Raw genomic sequence first — 19892 nt, 5'->3', positions numbered from 1 at the left:
AATGCTCTAGGCATTACAGTTTTGATTACATCAAGATGACGTCAGGCATTCCACACTTTTGTAATAAATATAGAATGTTAGCAATCTAGTTGTTCATTGGGATACTGTTGAGAGGCAGAGGCCAGGGGCACGGACTCTGAAAATTGAAGGCAGGTAGGAGAGTGCAGAGGCAACAATTTGACCACACTAGGCAGGCAGGAAGGGCAGTGGCAGCACAACAGACTACGGAGGGCAGTGGAAAGGGGGGCTGGGGCAACAAACCAACAATACAGGACTGGCAAGAGAGGCTGTGGCAATATAATAGACCATTGTGGGCAGAAGGAAGAGGCAGTGGTCACAACCATACATGCCAACAGACCCGTTTCAGCCAGGAAACGTCCAATGTTTTTAAGCTCAAATGGGCTTTACTTGATCTGTTTCCTGTCTACAATCTTCTCTTTTTCAATGTAACTCAAAGGGGAAAATCAATACCCCAGTTTTATTTCAAAATCTCCCTCTTACCAAGTTCAAAATGTTCGCAAGTATGGTACATTGGATCATGGTAGGCAGGAGGAATTGGGGTAGGGACATGGACTCGGATAACAGAGGACAGGAGGGACATTGAGAGGTGCACTAAACTGACCCTACAGGGCAGGCATCAGGGTTTGCAGCAGCACAATACACCACACAGGGCATGCAGGACGGGAGTGCAGCACAACAATCCATAGAAAGCAATAGGGAGGGGACAGGACCATGCACATGGACAACAGACAACAGAGGGGAAAGAGGCAATGGTAGCTAGCTGACCATAATGGACAGACAGGAGAGAAAGCTGCAGCATAACAGACCATAAAGGGCAGGAGGGGCGGATCAGGGGCATTACAATTGAACCGAAAAGCCAGGAGGGAGGGAATAGGGGTCTGCACATGGAAACAGAGGGCTGGGGCAAGGGGGCAGGGCAGGAGCAGCAAGATGAGCATGGAGGTCAGGCAGGATGGGCACTAGAAACAAGACACACCATGGAGAGCAACAGTGAGACTATGATGGCATACACTCAGACCATGGAGGGAAGGTGGGAGGGGGTGAGGAGCAGCTAGCTGACCACACAGGGAGGTGGGAGGGGCCATGGCAGCACAGAAGACCATGCATGGCAAGCGGGAGGGTTAGTGGCAGCACAATGGCTATGATGGTTGAGAAGGAGGGTGCAGGGGCATGCACAAAGGACCATGGAGGATAGAAGGGAGGGTCAGGACCTGGGCACAGACAAGAGAGTTCAGGGGAAGGGGCCTCACAACAGACCGCGCGGGGCAGGCAGGAGGAGCAGTTGCAGCACAACAGACCAGGGAGGGCAGAAGGGTGTGGCAGTAAAATGGACCATGGAGGACAGGAGGAAGGGGATAGGGGCATGGCATGTGGACAGGCAGGGTGGAGGTGGCAGGGACAGGTTACAGTCACCTGACAATGCTAGGCAGGTGGTAGGGGAGTGGCAGCTCAACAGAACACTCAGAGTAGATAGGAGTGGCAGGTTCATGGAACATGGTGGTCAAAAAGGATGGAGCAGGGGCATGCACAAAGACATCGGAGGGCAGGGGGAAGGAGAATAGGGGCAGCAAGCAAAGCACAGAGGCTAAGCAGGAGGTCAATGATGGGCCATATAATTGGGCAATGGAGGGCAGGATGAGTGGACTGGTACATCATGCTAAATGCAGGGCAGTGGCAGCACATCAGACCATGCATGGCAGGAGGGAGGAGGCTAGTCCATGGATTCAGACAACAGAGGATAGGGAGGAGGTGGATGGGGCAGCAAGCTAACTGTTCATAGAAGGTGGGTATTAGGAACTTTATTGTTTTTAAAATGTGTGTCTGTGCGAACTACTTAAAATATGAACAAGTATGCAGCATAATCTCACTTTTATTCAGGAAGAAGAGGACGTTTGGGACTGTGACTCCGGGCTCACTTGGCAGAAACATCCCCTGACCCTCCACCCCCCATCGCAAAATGTAATGCCCATTAAAAGGGTAGGTGGATGCAGTGTTATATAGAACATAGTCCTGAGAGCATGATTGAAAATGAAAAGTAGATATAGTATATGGTATAAACTATGCACCAAAAAGTGTGATATAAGATGAACCGGGGCGTGAAATATAATATGCAATACATTGTGCGCAATGACAGATTCATTGGAGAGCGCGAGATAGCACAGGCACTAGCGCTTGCTATGTGATATGCGCCTTGAAGTGTAATATGCACAGGGCAGTGTTGTGTAACCTAAGTAGTCTCTAAAGTTGTAATATAAAATATTTGCTGGGTAGTGTAACATTGCATATGCACTGTGACAAAGATATGGATCCCAGATTGTAATATGTATGGCATAGCGCTGTGCTTTATAACATAGGCATCGAGGAAGGCACGTTAGATGGGGCAATATAACCCGTGTGAAGGCAAGTGTGGCATGACATATTCACGGGGTGGTGTTACAGTGCACATGGGCTAGAGAGTGTCATAGCATACGCACTAGCTGGTGGAATACAACACAGAGGTGTGTGGCACTCGGCAGGCACTGGTGGGTGTAACACAGCATTGGGCTCAGCCAGGAGCACGCTGTGACTCTCAAGTGAGGTTTGTCTCCTTTCCAGAGAGTAAAATAAGTATTACACATCCGGCGGTGGATGTGTGTTTTATTAACCGTGAGGGGGTTTCTTGCATAGTTTGGTCGAATTTTTGTCGAATCCCCTTTGAATGGCTTGGTGTGCATGTGTATTAAATGTGCCCGTCAATAGCTACCCATGTTTGTATAAATAAACGACAAGGGTGTCTACTTGGAGAGTACCCACCAGCGGGGGCGCCGGGATTAGGCACGGTAGGGTGTCAGACATGTCAGAGCTTCACTAGCGGTGTGAATACATTCTACGTGGATTCATTGTATGCATAGTCGCCTTTTAATGAATATCACGCAAATCGTCATGGTGATAGGTACATACGGTTTGTCCAGCATGTCCTAGCTGTTTCTATAAATATATATATTTTTTAAAATAAAAAACAAAGGCCGGCCCCGGGGGATGGGGTCCCCGGGTCCATAAGTGGCCTGAGGAGGGGGGCAACACAGCCCCCCTCCTAAAGAATAAAAAAATAAATAAAAGGCCATGAATTGGGGGTTGGGGTCCCCGGGGCCGATTGAGGCCTTGGGAGGGCCAAATTAATTTTTTTCAACAAAAAAAATTTGGGTGCAGGTCCTGGGGGATGGGGTCCCCAGGGCTAATAAATTAGAAAAAGAAAGGGGGCCACACAGCCCTCCTTCTTAAAAATAAATAAATAAAAGACCGGCATCGCGCCGGAGGTCACGCCCCCTCCTTGCAGCACTCTGGAAACGCGCCCCCTGGCCAGTTGTAAGTTGAGGAATTAATTCCCCTTCAATACTGAGGGTCCCTGAGGGCCAACTAGCCCAACAGGTATCTCCAGTATGCGCCAGGGAGCTGCGTTGCAGACAGGTGTTCTGAGGCCACGCCCCATTTTACACCTCCATGCAACGCAGCTCTGTGGCGCTTACTGGAGGTACCTAGTGGGCTAGTTTGACCCTAGGGACCCTTAGGATTCAAGGGGACTTAATCTCTCAACTCAGAACGCCCACAGGCCCTGTGGCGCGTTTTTAAGTTGGGGAAATAATTCTGTTTCAATCCTGAGGGACCCTGGGGTTCAACTAGCCCACCAGGTGCTTCCAGTAATCACCACTGCTCTGCATTGCAGAGAGGTGGTGCAGGCCGTGCCACTTTTTACACCTCTCTGCAACGCAGCTCTGTGGCACTTACTGGAGGTACCTAGTGGTCTAGTTGGACACTAGGGACCCACAGGATTCAAGGGGACTTAATCTCCAAACTTAAAACAGCTACAGGGCGTGTTTACACAGTGGGGAAGGGAGGGGACGGGGCATGAGGTGACGTGTTCAAACACGCCCTGTGGTGCGTTTTAAGAGGTAGTTTTAATCCCCTGCCCTATTATATACTAGGGGCTTACAGAGGAAGTCATGCTAATCACAGGGGGACCCCAACACATAGTGTGCCCTAGTGTATGTAGGTGTTTTCACTGTATTCTGAGTGTCTTTTAACATAGCACTGTGGATGCCGAAACGCGTTGCAGCGTAATTACGGAATAAAAACTTTATTGCCATGAAACTCCCTGTGTCGGTGTCCATATCGTTGTATAAGGAATCAGATGTGGTGTTCATATTTATATATATATTCAATGAAAAAACCAAAGGTTTCACACATGTTATAGTTAGCTGGACATTTCACTCGTAAAAAACCATTGAAATTCCCCCGTTATAGTTAGTTCAGCTAACTATAACTCGCGCGCCCGCAATGCACTACTGATGACGTCACATATTACATCACTCATGACATGGTCAGTGACATCACTCATGACATCACTGATGACATCTCAAATGACATCACTGATGACATCATCCAGTGAATGTGTGTTTTTCTGAAAATTAAATATGTTTAATATATGTATATCTCAAGGTCGATGGAAGAATAAATGAGTATATAAGTGTCTAAATTGATGATTTGTTTTTGAAAAATTGATTGTATTACTGACTGATTAAGTGTATCTTTATGAATACATGGCTAAGTGAGTAATGTTTAAATGTGTAAATACCTGTATCAGTCTCTCACTTTGTATATAAGTGGCTGCATGGGTTGGTGAGTAGCTACATGAGTGTCTATATAGGTTATTAGTTGGTTTTTTGAGTATCAGTATGAGTGTCTGAGTGTCTTCATGGTTCGGTGGGGGTTATTACGTAGTGCATAGGTGCATGAATGAGTGACTCACTGTTTGTATGTGTTGAAGACAGCATGTGTGCAGGACCGTATGGGTGGATGAGTGTGTGTATGGGTGTGTTAGTGAGTGAATGACTGTCTCAATAGTGTCTTTATGAGTAACTACATATGTTTTAAACTAGTATATGTGAGTATTGGTGTTTATAAGTGAGTATATGTGAGAGTGAGAGATTGGTAGACTTCCTGTATGAATAAGTATGTGTTTCTATAAGTGATTGTTTAAAAGACTAAGTATGTGTAAGTTTCTGTAAAAGTAAGTGTGGTGGTGTGTGTATAACTGTATATGCAAGTAAATGGATGTTTGATTCTTTATTAGCATGAGTGACTATGTGTGAGTAACTCTATGAATGAGTGGCATTGTGTTACAGGATGTTTAGGTGTATGAGTACATATGATGTGTGAGTACATGTATGAGTGACTGTATAGGATTGTTGGTGGATGAGTGGATGTGTATGTGGATCTTAGAATTACTGAATAGGTTGTTGTAACTGTTATTGGTATGTCCATTTTTTTGAAAATTTCAGTCTCTATTTTTAAATGTGTGTATCAAAGGTTATATTAGGGTGAGAGGAGGTCTACCACTCTGTCACAAGGATAATGTCATCAGTGATGTCATTTGAGATGTCATCAGTGATGTCATGAGTGATGTCACTGACCATGTCATGAGTGATGTAATATGTGACGTCATCAGTAGTGCATTGCGGGCGCGCGAGTTATAGTTAGCTGAACTAACTATAACGGGGGAATTTCAATGGTTTTTTACGAGTGAAATGTCCAGCTAACTATAACATGTGTGAAACCTTTGGTTTTTTCATTGAATTTCTAAGGTTTTTTAAATGCTAATTCCTAACTATAACGTGTGTGAAACCCATGGTTTTTTCAGTGAATTTGCAAGGTTTTTTAAATGCTAATTCCTAACTATAACGTGAGTGAAACCCATGTTTTTTTCAGTGAATTTGCAAGGTTTTTTAAATGCTAATTTTTTTTTTTTTCTTCTTTTTTTTTTTACATATTTTTATTTTAATTGTCTATCCTTTTTTAAAGACTATGGTTAAATTTTAAAAATTCTACAATATGTTTTTATTTTACAATTTTTTTTAAATAAACAGGTAAAATTTATTAGCAATACATTTTTTTGTTATTTTTTTTTTTTTTACCGTGCGCGTACGGTAAGCGCACGTCTTGCTGTAATTACGTTAGATTTCTACGCTGTTTGCGTTCATTTACGCAATTTGCGTAGATGCACGTCACGCGCGCATAGCGCGTAACGCGTACGCTGCACGCGCACGTTACGCGGAAGTGAAGGGGCGTGCCTGTTTTGCGCATGCGCGCGTGTCTTTTTTACGCGCATGCGTACTTTTGCCGTAAGCGCACCGTAAGCGTACCGTAAGCGTACGGTAGGTCATGTGATCATGAAACACAACTTTTGATTGGTTGAAACTACTTTCAGTTCTAGAACTCTCCTACACCACACCCATTCCCCTCATTTCTGCTTGTGATCCCTTAGGAGAAGGAGCTGGGTTGTCTTTGTGATACGATGGCAGAACAGCAGAGCTCTTCTGAGATTGAGGCTAGTAGCACTACCTTGAGGCAGAGAGCGAGGAAACAAAAGACCTCTTACATATGGGAGTATTTTTCTTTTCCAGAAGGCCAGCAAAAGGTAAATGCACCCTTAGTGACTTGTAAGCTGTGTAAGCGTGTACTTTCAAGAGGGAATCCCGACAGGAAGTATTCCTTTGGGAATCACACCATGATGAGACACCTTAAGGATGTACACAGAAGGACACATGCTCGACTTACTGAAGGTAACCCTTCAGTAAATCAACCAAGCACATCCACAGCAGCTCAGCCTGGACCATCATCTGCAGTGCTGAGTCCTTCTTCTGCAGGTCAGGTGAGCCCTTCATCTGTGGGGGGAGCATCTCCTTTTTCTGGTCCTCTGGAAATTAACCCTCGGTTTGCGAGGGTTGAAGTACGGTGCGCCACTTGTCATGATCTAATTAGTTATAGGGAGACCAGTATTTCCCTAGTGAACAATAAAATAGATCAGCACACTTGTCGTACCATCTAATATTCCCAATCTTTCTTTCCTCTGTCCCTGCATGAACACAACGGCTCTTTTAAGAGCCAACCTTACCTTTCATCTTTTTTTTATATATGTTTTTAAAAACTTTTTTTTTTTTTTTTTTTACCGTACGCGTACGGTACGCGTAATTTTTTTTTTTTATTTTTTAAAAACACTAAAAATCAATTATCACATTACAAGGTCCTTGAGAGACTACAATTAAAAACTGAAAATGTGATTGTAGAGAAGTGGAAAAAAGGGACCATGATTTTATTGACTTACCATACCCACTCAAAAAAATATTTATTCATTTAAATTTTTTTTTAATTGCTTTAAAAATGGTTCTAGTTTTCGAAAATTTTCGATCTCAATCTGAAAAAAAAGAAAAAAGTATAAATATTTAATAAAACATTTTATAATACAGTACACATATTTACATATTTTTCAAAAAATATTTTTGCCTTTTTTTTGCTGTTTTCAGAATTTATTGCATTTCACTATAAATTGTGAAAGCAATTGCATTCATCATTTAACAGCGGGCAAAAAAAAAATTAACAATCTCAAAGATTGTTTTAAAAAAGCCCACAATCTCTTTTTGCATAAACATAACTTTATAGAAATGCATAATATTCTTAAAAAATATCATCTAATATCAATACTTATTTCTTTAAAATACCGTCTGATATTTTTGTTTCAGAAGTATAATCACAATAATATATCTCAAATAACTCCACAATACATCTGGTTCCATTTCCTTTAGGCCAAATAGTAATTTTAAAATTCTTTTTTGGTTAAATTTCCAATGGTAATCCAATAAAAATCTAAAGTTTAAATTGTACAGATCTCACCGATTCTCTGTAACATTTTGGTTACCGAAAGATTTATTAATAATTAAATAAGTCCACAATAGAATTGTTTACCTTTCCGCATGGCCAAATAGTAATTTTAAAAATCTTTTTTGAAAAAATTTCCAATGGCAATCCAATAACATTCCAAAATTTAAATTGTGCAGATGTTACCGATTTTTTCTAAATTTTTGGTTTTCCAAAGTTTCCTTAAAAAATGGAAAAATTCCACATTACAATTGGTTACCTTTCCATTAGGCCAAATGATAATTTGTTAAATCTTTTTATTTGTAAATTCCAAATGGTAATCCAATAAAATGTTAAAATTGTTTTGTCCAGATGTTGCCAAATCTCTCTAAAATTTAGGTTTCAGGAAGATTAGATAGGAATTTGCTAAATCAAAAGGCAAACGTTGCTTAAAAATCAATTGGGAATCATTACACAGTGTCCAGCCTTTTTCACATTTAAGATAAACTGTGTAATGACCAGAAGTTACAGTAGGTCCATCATGGAAAATTATTGCAACAGTTACAAAAGTTTTTCCTGAAATTGATAATTGCTGTCCTGTAAACTTCTTTATTAAAGTATCCAATTTTGAACCATCAGCTCTACATCGTTGCATCATTAAAATTACATACTGTCCGTATTCCTTTAAAATTAACGTTGAAAACATGTCAGATTTACACTCACCGCATTGCATGCTATGATTAGCATCTTTAACTAATTTAGCAAAAGTGACTGTTTTACTCTCTGGCAATGTTAAATAAATAAACCTTTCATTATCAACATTAGAGCCACATATATTATAACAGTTTTCACAACTATGTTCCCATTTATAAGAGAGACCAAATACATTTTCAATGGGAACCCCTTCTTCTTCCAGTACCTGAAGAAAATACATCAAGAATTCCTGTGCGTCTTGCTGTACATTTTGAGAAAACTGTGTTCGTCCTGAACATACATCTAAAACTTTTCTAATTTCAGTAGCACTTTCTATTTGAGTTTTATCATTACTCAGCTTTTCAAAAAGGAGACTCAGCACAGAACAGAATCTTTTTCCCTGATTTACTATTATCTGCTCTTGCAAACTTTCCAGATAAAATGCAACATTCAGCACTACATTAGCGTAGCAGTTGACACCAGAGCTATTTTCAAAATGACATCCTACAACCTGTTCTTCATTTTCCTTATTCTTTTTGCTTGCAATTACATCACTCCTCTTTTTTTTCCTCCTCTCTACATCTTCATTACAGATATTCTCATTTCTCCTTTTACGAGAAACTACACGTTTCTCCAACACAGGATACTGACCTAAATGAGGAGCATAGCTTCTTCTTAATCTATTATACTCCTTTACACAATTTGTATCAGCACTAACTTTTGAATCATCAAAGTCTATCATGAATAAACCTGATAATGTTTTCACTCGTGACAAAGCAACATATGCCATACCTTCTTTGAACACAGTTGAACCAATGTTCACAAATGCACAATCTACAGTCAATCCTTGAGACTTGTGAATAGTTACAGCATATGCTAGCGAAAACGGAAACTGCTTCCTACGTACATATAAGTCTTTCACAAGCATGAAACGAACTGAACAACGACAAATGTCTTTAACTTCTTCCATCTGATCAAATTTTATTTTTAAACATTCAATTCCATCTTTTTTCTGATAATTAATAAAACCCACAACTCTTCCCATAGCTCCATTAACTAAACCTTTTTCAACATCCAAATTTCTCCTTAAAAATACTCTACAGTTCATGCAAACATATAGATTTTTTTCTAATCCAGCTGTTTTGGAAATGTTCTTCTCTAGTGAATCCAATTTATTTTTCAGTGTGCCTGTTAATGTGACAGTAATTCTTCCATCCTCAATTTTGTCCACTGCTTCCAATTTCCTGATATCTTCCTTTTCCAATTTCAAAAGCTCCTCATTGAATATTGAGCATTCACGTAGAGTTGGCATTAAGCAGATGACACTTTTCTTTTCTGCAATGTTCTTGTATATCTTCTCTGCAACTATTTCTTCCTTTGGAAATAAATTATGTAGCAGCCGACTCTGTAATGCTTTTTTGCCAGCTTCAGTGAGTAGTCCAATTCTGATATCTTTCAGAATACTTCCATATTCTTCATCGTTTGCTTGCCTCATATTAGTAGTAAGTTCCTTGTACTCAAAGAAGGACCAAATATTTGTATTACCGATGCTTCCCAATGACTTCTTCGTGTCTTCATGTGTCACAGTATTAAACACTGGTTGTCCTTTAACTGGAGTAAGTTGCAAAAGATCTCCAAAAACTATGACGTGTTTTCCTCCAAATAACACGTCATAGTCTGTCTTCAGAATTTGCTGCATTCTTAAATGCACAAAGGCAAGCATTAAGTTTGATACCATGCTCACCTCATCAATAATGAGAACTTGCATCTTCTTCAATACTCTTGAAACTTCCAAGCATGCTTCTCCAGTTAGCTTGTTGTATTGTATTTTGTTCTCATGCTCCACTGGTAACATTAGCAAACGATGTAAAGTGATTCCTTTTATGTTATATGCTGCTAACCCAGTTGGAGCAGTAACCACACAAGACAAAGTAGAATCCGTTTTTTGATGTAGGTAGCTTCTGATGACTTTTATTAGGAAACTTTTTCCAGTTCCAGCTTGTCCGCTTACATACATCCTGATTGGATGAAATGATGTGCATGAGCACTCTTTTTTTTCATGTAGAAATCCGTGATCAATTTTGTTTCTCATCTCTTCATAAATTTGTTGCTGCTCTTCGTTCAGTTGTCTTTCCAAATTTTGTAAGTCTATAAATTCTTCTTGAGCTTGATTCATAGCCGTTTCCACTTCATTCATGGCTATTGATGCTTCATTTTCAACGATTGGTTGTCCTAGGGGATCTTGACTGAGTGTTCCTGAACTTTGGCTGTCCTGAGAACTGTCTCTAGCTATTTCTGCTGCAATTGTAGTTTCCTGTTCAATTTCTTCATTTAACATTTGCAGATAACTTGAGAATGTACTGCATTGTATGCTGTCTTTGCAAGCATTAAAAGAATCTTCATAGCTTTGAAATTCTCCCAGTAGTTCATCCTCTGTACGCCATGGTTTAAACAGCTGTAAAAGAGCCGAGTAGTAAAATTCCTTTTTGTCAGTAGTGTCGCAACTCAGCTTCCTGTGATTTATCAAACTTCCTTTTGTTTGCTTCACCAAACATCCTTCTTCACCAATGACTTTATATTTTCCATTGTTGATGTCTTCTGTGGCTTTCCGTGAATAAATGTAGTTCTGCAGCACTTCATAGAGACACATGTTCTCCAGATGATGACTTCTCTTGGGATAATATGTGTCCAACATGTTTGATTTCAAAATATCTGTACTTTCTGGGTCATTCTCGGCCAAATATTCAATTTCTCCAACAGATTTCAGTACCCGATTTCTCATTGCTGCAAGGCCTAAACTTGCCCAAATTATTCTTCTTGATTTCGAGTAGAGACTTGCAGAAGATAACCTATCTGAACATTCGTAGGATCCAATTTCTCGATGCGATAACATCTTCAAACTGAAACTGTACAGCTTCTTACTGACAGTTTTCTCGTGAGAAATCTCTTCCCACATTTCCTTCAATTCTGTTTTTTCTGATTTCGTAATGTAAGACGTTACATATCGAGCAACAGCAATGGAATTGTCAGCTACATACTGTATATCCATGTTAGCGTTCCACATGGATAAAATCACTGGGTTGTAGTCATTTATATTTTTTGATTCTTCTTTTCTTTTAAGGTTGTAGGTATTCTTAGGTGATTTTCTTGTGATAGTATGTCTCACAGATGACATAAAACTGTTAACTCTTCCATTTGAAAGAACAGGTCTAGGAAATCCAAATCGACATTTAGTGTAGTATTTATCTTTGCTCTTGTATTTCCGTCGACAGTATTTTCCACACCGATGACTTTGGAAACGTAAAACTTGCTCCTTTAACTTTTTCTCTTCTGTGCTTTTTGGTATAGCACATGTTGCATATTCTTCAATGTAAGATAACACTGCTTCATCAGTATCTGTTCCAAACTTTGGGGCATCCTTGATCCACAACAGCATATGAATATGAGGAGCACCTCTTGCCTGGTACTCTTTTCTCCAAAAGAAATCCACTACTTCTCCTAGAGGTGGATTTTTTTTATTGCAGATGAAGGACATCATAGCCTCAAATCTATGATTGAAATATCTGCAAACATTAACCGGATCCAATGAGCACAGTTCTCCTGCTGTCTTGTATTCGATGTTTTAATGTTTGAATTTGCCTCTCGTAGAAAATCCAGTAAATCATCCCAAGCGTACTCGGCACAGCTTACGGTAACGAACCATGTTGGTGTTCCTAAATTCCGTAACATGCATTTTAATTCACCATGGCGTCGGTACCAATATTCATTTGTCCCACGCTGACAAGCCATCAGATTGATCAGTTGTGTTTCCAAATGATCATCTCGGTGCTGCACTTTCTCCATAAAATCCTTAGCAGACACATTTTGTAAATGTACTCCACTTTTTAAAATGTGATTTACTGCATAAGACAATGCAGACAAGTCGCTTTCAAATAAAAGATGGAACAAATAAGGAATACTTTGTCGAAATCTGGGATCTTCAGCATATAGTCTTGTAGTCCGATACTCAGAAGCTGGAATCTGTTCCGGACGTTCATCGTATCGTCCTCCTTTTCCTTTAGGAAACAGCTGGGGAAAACATCGAGCTTCCAAGCTCACGGGAGTTCCTTTTGCTTTCTTTATCTGAAATAGATCAATATTGTCTCCCATAACTTCTTTTGAATGAAGAGGATGTATGCTAAAATGTTCATAAATTTCTTCTTCCTTTGACTTGTCCACTTTTTCAATTTGTCCAGTTGGTGTTTCTGTGTCTTCTTGTAAATCTTCTTCTTCTTCTTCTTCTATATAAATTGATTCATACCATTTGTTATTCCTTTTCAAATACAAATTTGCTCTTTGTACTTTCCGTACATCTACCAGCTCCTGCCAAATCTTCTTATTCTTTGTAGGTACACCATTAACCAGAATAATTAATGGTTCAGTTTCCAAAGTATCCGCATCAATAGTTTCCATATTTTTTTTCAAATCCAAGGGCAAATACACCACTCTACCTTTTAAACCTCTCAGTAAATCTGAAGGAGGTAATTTACCAGTTTTGGGCTCCATACGTACTATGGTCTGGAACGGATGAACACATTGAATGAGTATAGACTCATATGTATTTAATTCAGAAAGTTCAGCAGGAATAGCATCCAATTCTAAATTATTATGTACAGCTCTGGTCGGCATTCTATTTTCCTCTAACTTGTTGTAACAGTATTTACAAATACGCTGATCTTCACCCAATTCAAAACAATTTTCAAGAAATATATATGTGGCAAAATCCTTCCACTTATAATTATCTTCATTTTCACTCTTTCTGTAGAGATCAACATTCCTAGTTTGTTTTCTATAATGAGTTCTGCGGCAACAAATACAAGTAATATTTGGTCTTTCATTAGAGATTATTGCAAATTTTGTTACGTGATCATTAAATGTCTTACTTACAGAGGGTTCTACATTCACTTCCACTTCTTCCTCATTTACTGTGTCCTTCTCTGCACTGTTTTGTTCAGGACCAAAGTAACAAAACTGAATTTCATCAACAACCTTCTCTACATCTGATACCGTTCCACGGAACACAGCCCTATTCAATTCATCTAACTTTATTGCTGGACTTTTAGCAAAATACAACCGTCTCACAAACTTTCTCATTTCAGTATGATGAACAGCCAGCATCCTAAAATGATGGAAAACACTATTACACACTTTTCTAGATAGACAAGCCAGAGAATGACCGTGCAAACCAGTATTCTCTCTCACTCTGCATGGATCCAGACTTTGAAGCACCTTAATCTTCTGTTTTACACTTTTTTTACTATATTCTCTTAGAAACTCACGAAATTTATCAATAGATTCCTGACGCACAGTGCAAATACTACTACAATTCCAAGTGTACACTGGGGCTTTAGGACGTCTCCCCATAGCCTCATCCGCCATCACTTGTACCTCATCTCTTGGAACCATTATCTCCTTCTCCATTATGCAACCATTTTTCACTTCATAAGCACGACCTCTGGTGTCAACTGCATGCAGCAAACTATTACTTTGAAAATAACTCTCTTCATTAAAAAAAGGTTCACTACTTGAACTATGCATCCATTTTCCTAAAAACACTTTAGAAAAGTTTGTTCTGTTCACTACTCTTTTCCTTTTGCTATGTGATTTCAGTACATTAACCATTTTGTCTAATGTACGCATCCTATTCAAAATTAAAATGAATAGTTTCCTTTTTAATTCTAATGCCTTTGCTGAAATGGCTTCAATTTCTTTTTTTCTCTTATAAAACTTAGCCTTTTGCTTATATTTCTTCACATCCTTTATCAAATTGGACATAACTCTTCTCTGAAACATTTTTCTACGTATCTCTTTAAACGCTGTTTTTCTGTTTAAGTTAATCTTTTTAGTTGCAGAAGGTATATTTGCATTAACTAAATTCTCATTTTTTTCCTGTCCTTTTCTATTGAAAACATTCTTTCCAGTACAGACATTTTGTACATTTTTCCTTTTTTTGAATATGTTCTTTAGAAAATTTTTTGTCTGCTTACCAGAAGATTTTTTCTTTTTCCCAACATGAGCATCTTCAACTAACTTAGGTCCTCCAGTTGTCTTCAAATATAGGTTTTTTTTGTGGTCTTTTTTTACTCTGGATTTTGTAGGCATCTTAAATTTTGTTCACTGCTCTTCAGCAATACCTGAAAAAAACTAAAAAAAAATTCCTTTATTTTATTTAAATATATTACTACATTTGTTTTCACATTAGTCACAAAACGAAATTTCTTTGCCAATTTGAAAGCACACTTACTACTCTTTTTTTTGGCAAGTGATAATCACTTTTACAGACTGACACATTATGAATCCACTTTTCAGATTTTTTAAAAAGCACATGTCCAAACTGCTTTTTCAGACCAGCACCATTTGTAACCTGGGTGACTGCCTACACTCCAGCAAGGGCAACCAGCCTTAGTGATGCTGAATGTATTTGCATTACTGACTGAAACCTCAAACCCCACTCGCTTGTGAATACTGTGCATGATTCCACATGGTAAGCAGCTGGGTGTGTGCTAAGAGTCTGCTTCTGCACCAAAAAATGGCTCCCCCTTTCCATCTAATGCAACTGTGAAATCACCAGAGCAATACGCAATAAATCTCTGCCTGTAATTCCTATTTGCACACAGAGTCATGTTTTCACATTAGTAACAAAACGAAATTTCTTTGCCAATTTGAAAGCACACTTACTACTCTTTTTTTTGGCAAGTGATAATCACTTTTACAGACTGACACATTATGAATCCACTTTTCAGATTCTTAAAAAAGCACATGTCCAAACTGCTTTTTCAGACCAGCACCATTTGTAACCTGGGTGACTGCCTACACTCCAGCAAGGGCAACCAGCCTTAGTGATGCTGAATGTATTTGCATTACTGACTGAAACCTCAAACCCCACTCGCTTGTGAATACTGTGCATGATTCCACATGGTAAGCAGCTGGGTATGTGCTAAGAGTCTGCTTCTGCACCAAAAAACGGCTCCCCCTTTCCATTTAATGCAACTGTGAAATCACCAGAGCAATACGCAATAAATCTCTGTCTGTAATTCCTCTTTGCACAGAGTCATGTTTTCACATTAGTCACAAAACGAAATTTCTTTGCCAATTTGAAAGCACACTTACTGCTCTTTTTTTTGGCAAGTGATAATCACTTTTACAGACTGACACATTATGAATCCACTTTTCAGATTTTTTAAAAAGCACATGTCCAAACTGCTTTTTCAGACCAGCACCATTTGTAACCTGGGTGACTGCCTACACTCCAGCAAGGGCAACCAGCCTTAGTGATGCTGAATGTATTTGCATTACTGAGTCCAACCTCAAACCCTTAAACTATTCTTTTTTTATACCAGTACACCTTAATTTATCGTGAAAACATAGTCCATATTATTTTACATGTTCCACACATTTAAATTTCTCCCAAAACAGAAAATAATAAACACAACTTCAACAAAAAGAATTGCATTTCTATTATTCATTTCTTAATTTACCATATACATCCCCTCTCAAACTCTAAACTCACCTTTAAAATTAGTTAGTTGTGAAAGAAATGTGGCACTCAAACAGCAGATTATCAGAGCCAGGATCTCTCTTCTTTACACCCCTCTCCTCTCAGCAGAACCAGATAATGGCAAACTTTCCCTCTCTTTTTCCACATATATACATGTTAATTTCAAATCTCAGTGCTTCCCCCTTTTTTTCAAATGTAATCACACATTTCTATTGGTTGAAAACCAACCCTTTTCCAAAAGTACCCTTCCCCCAACTTGACTTCTGCCTAGTACCCTTCCCCCAACTTGACTTCTGCCTGCTACCATAGCAACAGCTCATGGAACACTGCTGTGTGGAGTTAGGTCAGAAGTTCGCCAAACAATGTTTCAATTCCACAGAGCAAGAGTGCTTGTCTTTTCTAACCTAACAGCAAATCCATAGTACTGTTCTTTGGTAACACATTTTTCTGTACCAATACAAAACATGCTTCTATAAATTTACACATACAGCCTAGTTTTTAGTGTAGAATGGTATGAAACAGCCAATCAGTTCTTTTTTTTAAAAAAAAATATGTATGCCTCCATTTCCAAACTGTCTTTCATTTCTTTTTACCATTCTACTGAAATACACCTCCTGAGTGCATCCAGATCTCCTTTGAAGATGTTCACAGTGTGGATTGTAGGACACAGCTATGTCTTCTGGAGTGAAAAGTTTGCAGAGAAAACAGGTATGGTGAGAGACCTTGCTTTGCCAAATGTAGACATTAAATGGATTGGTCAGAGAGGGTTAAAGTGGCACCAATTGATGCCATTGGTGAAATCCTTCATGCAAAACCAACACCCTGACCTCATAATAGTGCACTGTGGTGGCAATGACCTAGGCACTTTGACTGGGGTAGGTCTGGAAATGCTTATGAAGGACACCTTTGCACAACTGTTTTCACTTTTCCCTAAAACTGCCTTTGTGTTTTCTAACATATGCCAAAGGCAAAAATGGAACTGGTCCAATCATTTCTGTCCACAGATTGACAAAGCAAGAAAGCACGTCAACAAATCTGTTTCTGCTTTCCTCCGTGACTATGGTATGGGTTCCATTTACCACAACAACTTGCGTTACGACATGCAAGACATTTATAGAGGAGATGGTGTGCACTTCAATGATGAAGGGAACAGAGTCTTCCTCTTGAACCTTAGACTCTGCATCGGTACTTACTTGTAGGTACCACTTAAAAATCACTTCATAAACACAACAGCTCTTTTTAGAGCCCCCTAATATCTAAACACTTAAATCTGCATTTCATTTCTTTTTTTTTTTTTTTTTTTTACCGTACGCTTACCGTACGCGTACCCCGCGCTTTTTTTTAAAATCAATAAATGTTTTCTTTGTACTTTTCTGTCCTTCTTTGACCCCCTTACAAATGTTAGGGGGTCTGTAACTCTCCTCCTTGCCCCCTTTTCTTGTTATCACTCTTTTTTTTCTGAGTGAAACACACGAAATGGCGGCCGCCGCTTCCTGGTTTCGGCCGATTCGAATGTTTACTAAGATCTAAGAGCCAATCAGAATCGTGCTCGCGCACGCCACCGTACGCGTACGGTAAGCGTACCGTAAGCGCACCGTAAGCTGGCTCAGATATATATATTGATTTAAAGGCTATTTTCTCAGAATCTACTGAACAGATTACACCAAACCTACAAAAGGCACTTCCTTGACCTGAGGACTACCTCTCTGCCAAATTTCTAGTAATTCTGTTCAGCCGTTCGGGCTGTAGCCCTGTCTAAAGGTCCTATGGAAAAATGCATGGGAAAAACGCGTTTTGGGACCCCCCTTTTATCTCAGCCCCCGCTTGACAAATCCCCCCGAGACTTTCAGGGAAGGAGCGGAGCGTAGCGCCCCACCTATTTTGAAAAATTCGCGAGGATTCGTCGACCGGCGCCAAAGTTATTCAAAATAGAATGTTGCGGATTTCCTATGGAAACGTGGTCCTAACTATAACTACCTACTGGCGACCGCCAGTAGGTAATATATATATATATATATATATATATATATATATATATATATATATATATATATATTCACTGAAAAAACCATAGGTTTCAGGGGCGTTATAGTTAGCTGGACTTTTCACTCGTAAAAAACCAATGAAATTCCCCCGTTATAGTTAGTTCAGCTAACTATAACTCGCGCGCCCACAATCCACTGCTGATGACGTCACATATTACATCACTCATGACATGGTCAGTGACATCACTCATGACATCACTGATGACATCTTAAATGACATCACTGATGACATCACTGATGACATCATCCAGTGAATGTGTGTTTTTCTGAAAATTACATATGTTTTATATATGTATATCTCAAGGTCGATGGAAGAATAAATGGGTATATAAGTGTCTAAATGGATGATTTGTTTTTGAAAAATTGATTGTATAACTGACTGACTAAGTGTATCTTAGTGAATACATGTGCAGCCACTTATACACCAACATACAGACACATACACACATTTACACAGTTTAGTCACTAGTCTGCAGTAAGATACATTTAATGACTCACTTATAGAATCATGTTATGCACCGCAGAAAATCATCCATTTACACACTTGTACACCCACTCATTCTTCAACAGGCCTTTCCCTATATATATTAAACATATTAAAATTGTTAAGAAACAGATACTCAATGGATGATGTCTTCAGTGATGTCATCAGTGATGTCATTTGAGATGTCATCAGTGATGTCATCAGTGATGTCACTGACCATGTCATGAGTGATGTAATATGTGACGTCATCAGCAGTGGATTGCGGACGCGCGAGTTATAGTTAGCTGAACTAACTATAACGGGGGAATTTCATTGGTTTTTTACGAGTAAAATGTCCAGCTAACTATAAAATGTGTGAAACCTATGGTTTTTTCAGTGAATTTGTAAGGTTTTTTAAATGCTATTTCCTAACTATAACGTGTGTGAAACCTATGGTTTTTTCAGTGAATTTGCAAAGTTTTTTAAATGCTAATTCCTAACTATAACGTGTGTGAAACCTATGGTTTTTTCAGTGAATTTCAAAGGTTTTTTAAATGCTAATTTTAGAATTATTTAATATATTTTTTATATATTTCTTTTACAAAAATTTCCCTATGTATACATTTATAAATTATCTGTATCCTTTAATTTTGTGTGGGTCATTTTTTTTTTACTTTGAATTTGGATAAAGTTGAACAGCATAGTTAATATCTTCTATTAACTTATGTCCACTTTATTTATTTATTTTTTTTCTATAAATTTTTAGGGTGCGTGCACTGAGCGCGAACCTAGTACGTTTGCGTACGTTTTTCATGTATGCAGGCGTACATCATCTACGTACGCATACATACGTTTTAGTGCGCGCTCGCAGCGCGCACCTAGTAAGCATGCGTCTGTTTTTTGTGTACGCATGCGTACGTTATATACGTAGGCATACGTACGTTTTAGTACGTGCTCGCAGTGCGCACCCAGTACGCATGTGTACGTACGCTTGCGTGCGTCATACGTGCTCCGCGCGCTACACTCGCGTATACGCGCAGAGAACACGCGCTGACGTTAGCGCATGCGCGCGTGCTGCGTATGCACGCTACGTACGCACATAACACTTATGCGCATGCGCGCGTACGCGTTTGCGCATGCGTAATTGCACCGTGCGCGCTCTGAGCTTGCTCCGTGCGCGCACCTCGGGTTATGTGAATAATAAAACAACACTTTTAATTGGTTTTCATTACTTACAGTTTCAGATTGTTTCAACACCACACCCAATCCCCTCATGGCAAGTCATGTGATCAAGAAACATCACTTTTCATTGGTTCAAAGTACTTTCAGTTCCAGATTCTTCCAAAACTACACCCACTCCCCTCATTATTAGTTCTGATTCCCTTGGAGAAGGAGCTACTCTGTTTTTGTGAGACAATGGCAGAGCACCAGCCACCTTCTGAGAGTGAGCAGGACACTCTTG

At 39.2% G+C, this 19892-nt stretch overlaps 1 protein-coding gene across 2 annotated transcripts in view; it reads left to right on the top strand.

The window, feature by feature from the left end:
• The window catches only part of LOC146810319 (ATP-binding cassette sub-family A member 9-like), a 1478308-nt gene that overhangs the window by 698516 nt on the left and 759900 nt on the right, over positions 1-19892 (top strand). The gene's annotated exons all lie outside the window — the stretch shown is intronic.

Source organism: Triturus cristatus, chromosome 7, assembly GCF_964204655.1.
Source record: "Triturus cristatus chromosome 7, aTriCri1.1, whole genome shotgun sequence".
NCBI lineage: Eukaryota > Metazoa > Chordata > Amphibia > Caudata > Salamandridae > Triturus > Triturus cristatus.
The sequence above is the reverse complement of the archived record's forward strand: the minus strand, read 5'-3'. Positions and strand labels throughout refer to the sequence as shown.